Here is a 5,107-nt window from a genome sequence, read left to right as displayed (position 1 = left end):
ACCAGATATTTATGTTCAGTGTTCCTCCTAAACTCTGGGGTTTTTGTGGTTTTTGCAGGATTTCCACAAACAAACTCTGAACTGGACTTCATTTGTTTTAATGAAGCATCATCCTCCTGAAGTTGACAGTGAAATGTTAAAAACTGCAGTTCACACACTGTCCACTTGAGGCTCCTTACTAAAACGCCATTTTTTTGTAACAGCAGAAATAAACACGTTCACAGCAAGCGCTAAACCTGCAACGCTAAAACAAATGAAGCTAACAACCCTGCAGTTCCGGGAGTGTCCACTAGAGGCTGGCTGCAGCAGCACAGGAAGTCACATACACACCCATTCAAAAAGCAGCAGACATGAACATGTTTACAGCCTGGTTTAAAAAAAGGAAACAAAGAACAAATAAACGAGAAGAGTTTCGAGGCGTTAACGAAACACAGGCGAGCAGGATGTGAAAGAGAGAGACAACTTTATGTACAAAGCAAAACAGGAAATGAACAATCAGTAACATGAAGCTTAGCGAAAGTTCAGTAAGGAAGACTTTAAGTGATCCACAATCAGGTTTCTCAGTCACTCTTTTCACGCTGTCATTCTCGAGCTGTCAGTTTGGGCCGTCCGTGGGTTAATCAGCTGTTCTGTCACCGGACCTCCTCTAACCAATGGCGCAGCGTTCCTCCTTCGTTTTCGGCCTATCATCGTTCAGCTCTCCTTTTAAACCTCATAGAGTCCAAGCGCCAAAACATTCTGTCAAATCTCATTCTGTCAAATCTCATTCTGTCAAATCTCATTCTGTCCATCACTCTGTCACTGTAATAAATTCATTCTTAATATCACTTGTCTCTCCTGATTGAAATAATTTAGATAAAAAGAGAAACATATTTATAACATGTTTTTTATCAGGATGAGTCTCCTCTCTTTTATCTGAGTGTGAATTCTGGTTTATTGGATTTGTCGACTTTATGTTCGACACATTTATAAAAAAATAAAGATGCATTTGAGGAGTTACATGGCCTCGCTCTAATCCAGTCAGGCAAGTTAGTGTTCATCTTGAATGACTGCACGTCTCGTCATGCTAATCCAGCTGTTCAAACCCCCCTCGGCCACGCTCCAACAGCCAGGCCGCCCCCCCCCCCAAATGGAGGTGACCCAATAAACCGAGTCCACGTGTAATGAGGAGTGATTCCCCCGCTGACAGAGGGAGCGGTCCGGGCTTCCCCCTCCGTCTGCCCGGCTTGGCACATCTTCAGCTCAGTGAGTGAGTCAGAGTCTCGGCTGCGGCCCCGTAGCCGCTCGCTCGGTCGGTGCAGCCGAGAGAGAATCGGATTAAAGACGAGCCGGTGAGCAGCTCAGAGGCTGCTCCGGTTGTCATGGTGATCTGGAGATGATGGACTTGTCTGATGAAAAGTGTTTCAGGTCAAACAAGCTAATGGAAAAAAAAAAGAGTGGGCAAATAAGTAACATCATGGTTACACCCGGGAACCTCAACGAGCTACAGCTACTCCTCGACGTCGACTAAGAGCTCCGAAGGGAATCAAATCTGAAAAGTCGACCTTCACCTCTCAGCGCTCCGCTCCGCTCCTGGGGAAGAAAACCCTGAAGTCCCACAGAGGCAGGATTTGGTTGACTTGTTGTTGTTTGTCAGAAGCCACGCCTCCAAGTCCGCTCCAGCTGTTTGACCAAAAGTTAGTTTCCAACATGGCCGCCACCATCGCTGCACTTCAAAACGCCTGCTTCTGAAAACACTGCCTGACGTCCACGTGTCCATGAAGTCGACAGGCAGAGACGGATTTCTGTCTCATCTTGTGTGCAAACAATGAGAGCAAAGACCCATTTTGACTTCATCTCCAGGATGAGCTCCGCACGAGGAGGATGAGTGAGTGATCGTGCACGCCGCTCCCCCCCCCACCCCCCCCACAGCGACAACTTTATTGGCTCTGAAATGATGAACGACTGCGTTTGCAAAATCCTCATTTCTCACGATTATTGCTTTTAAATGTTTTCAGAGCTCAAAATGTGTCATTGTTTGCTGGCATGTTTTCATAACTCTTATATAATAACGGCCTCTTCTTGACAAAGGGGAGGAGGGAGGGGGGAGGGGGGGAGGGGGGGGGAGGAGGAGGGGGGGAGGGGGGGGGATGTGAAGAAACAGAGCAGAATTAAAGGGGGCCAGTGAAGGAGAGGCGGGCAGACAGGCGAAACCTTTCTGCAAGACATCAGTGCTAAGCGACCCAGACGGGGGATCTGTCATGTTGGATGCCAATGCTAACTTAATGCTGAGATATATGACATGCATGACTCCCACTCCGTGTGTGTGTGTGTGTGTGTGTGTGTGTGTGGGCTGGAGATAGAGACGAAGCAGGCTCAGATACGAAGAAGTTACGTAAAGCCTGATTAGGTTGATGTATTGACTGTATTGATATGCGCTAAGTTGACATCTGCTCTGCATCGCCCTTAGCAACAGCTAATGACTCCCTATCAGATATAAAGCTTTGTGGCGATGGCGTCTTCTATTCAGGAGATGAAACCAGATGGCGAGGAATGCCAGCCATGGCAATTAGTGCAAACTGGGGCATGTGTGCAGAAATGTTTATCGGCCCTTTTGAGAAGGAACCTCTCAAAAGTTATACGCTCAAGCACATGTAGGTGACAGAACTGTCTTATGTTTGATATGGGGGGGTGTGGGGGGGGTATATATGCAGGGTCGGCCCTCTTCCCCCTCTTCAAGTTCAGGCGGCAATCGAGCTCCCAGCTGGAGAGCGGTGGAAGTGAAAAATCCACCGTCTCCATTCACAGCTCGTCTCCCGCTCCTCAGCTGTGCCTCTTCTTTTTTTTTTTTTTTTAATCAATAGCATTTAGGAAATCACGCATCTACCCTGCAGTTAGAAATGAAAGGCCTCTTTTGTTGGGGGGGGACTGTAATGATTTTCATGCTGAAGAAACATGCATGTTTTTTCCAGAGGCATTTTTCCCCCCTCCCCTCCCCGTTGCAGCAAATTACATAATGTGTTCATGTTCAAAGTAAAGCGCTGAATGGCTTTGAGGGGAGAAAAGCTGCATTCACAGCCAGAGCTGGTGAAGCCTACAGCTCCTCTCTCTCTCTCTCTCTGTGGCATGAAGTGGGTGAAAGTGTTGTTTTTTTAGCAGCATGCAGCGTGCTGTGTGTTCTGTGGAGCAAGCCTTGCATGCATGTGAATCAGATCATCTTGTTTCCCCCCCCCCCCCCTCCGGCTCCAGGTGTGTACTGGGACCACTAATTCCCATCTGCATACACGCTCTCCTCCTCCTCCTCCTCCCACTCCTCTCTCTCTCTCTCTCTCTCTCTCTCTCTCTCTCTCTCTCTCTCTCTGTGGATCGTGTGCCGGCAGAACAACAACAACAACGCGAGAGTGACTTTGATTTGACCGTGGAGAAGTCAGACCACCTCTTTGTTGTGCTCTCGAAGCAACAGCATCCTCGGGAACATCACAGCTGCACAGGTTTATAATGTGACTCTATAAGAGGAAGGTATCAGATCAATCTTACTCTCTGTCTTTGGACACACCTCAGTCATCCCGACCACTCTCGACCTGTTTCACTTTTAACAAAACATCTGAAAACAACATGCACCTCAGCGTCGATCAGGTCGGTCTTCTTCGGCGGACTTCGATGCTTCTTCTCCGGTTGTTCTCGTGTGATGACTCTCCATAAAGAACATACAGAGAAAAGAAAAGAGTATAACGCAGCTGTGTTACCTGCTCCGATCACGTGATCTGAACCTGATCTTCTTCCACATCATGTGTCCACTGTCTCATAAAGTAAAATAAATCAATTAGAATCATTCCTGAGGTGATTTTTTTAAAGTGTGACCTTCTTCTTTTTTTTCTCCACCAAACTCCACTGAAGTCACTTTCCTCCTTTGTGCAGCTTCTTCTGCCGGCCGTCCTGATTCATCTCAGTGTTTGAAGATTTTTAAATCTTCATGCAAAGTGACGACAATCAGTGTGTTTCTGTCTTGATCCAACAGCGCCATCTGCTGGTTGCATAGAGTGGTTTCTGTTCCATCAGCACCAGGGTCTAGACTCCATCAGGGGGGGTATCATCACCATCAACAGGGTCTAGACTCCATCAGGGGGGGTATCATCACCATCAACAGGGTCTAGACTCCATCAGGGGGGGTATCACCACCATCACCAGGGTCTAGACTCCATCAGGGGGGGTATCATCACCATCACCAGGGTCTAGACTCCATCAGGGGGGGTATCATCACCATCACCAGGGTCTAGACTCCATCAGGGGGGGTATCATCACCATCACCAAGGTCTAGACTCCATCAGGGGGGGTATCATCACCATCACCAAGGTCTAGACTCCATCAGGGGGGGTATCACCACCATCACCAGGGTCTAGACTCCATCAGGGGGGGTATCACCGCCATCACCAGGGTCTAGACTCCATCAGGGGGGGTATCACAGCCATCACCAGGGTCTAGACTCCATCAGGGGGGGTATCACAGCCATCACCAGGGTCTAGACTCCATCAGGGGGGGTATCACCACCATCACCAGGGTCTAGACTCCATCAGGGGGGTATCATCACCATCACCAGGGTCTAGACTCCATTGGGGGGGCATCACCACCATCACCAGGGTCTAGACTCCATCAGGGGGGGTATCACCACCATCACCAGGGTCTAGACTCCATCAGGGGGGGTATCACAGCCATCACCAGGGTCTAGACTCCATCAGGGGGGGTATCACAGCCATCACCAGGGTCTAGACTCCATCAGGGGGGGTATCATCACCATCACCAAGGTCTAGACTCCATCAGGGGGGGTATCACAGCCATCACCAGGGTCTAGACTCCATCAGGGGGGGTATCACAGCCATCACCAGGGTCTAGACTCCATCAGGGGGGGTATCACCACCATCACCAGGGTCTAGACTCCATCAGGGGGGGTATCAGCATTTATATGCAGGGAGCCTAATTAGATTCAACCTCTGATCATCATAATCAACGTTTGTTGCTGCAGTTTTAATTAAAATGTTCACAGAGATCCTTAATTGTGTCCAAATCTCTGAAAAGTGGGAAGCAGCTAGACGGAGGATAAAACGACACCGTGACTGGTGTGATTAGTTTT

The sequence above is a fragment of the Symphodus melops genome (assembly GCF_947650265.1).
Source record: "Symphodus melops genome assembly, chromosome: 2".
NCBI classification, from domain to species: domain Eukaryota; kingdom Metazoa; phylum Chordata; class Actinopteri; order Labriformes; family Labridae; genus Symphodus; species Symphodus melops.
This window is presented reverse-complemented; position numbering follows the sequence as displayed.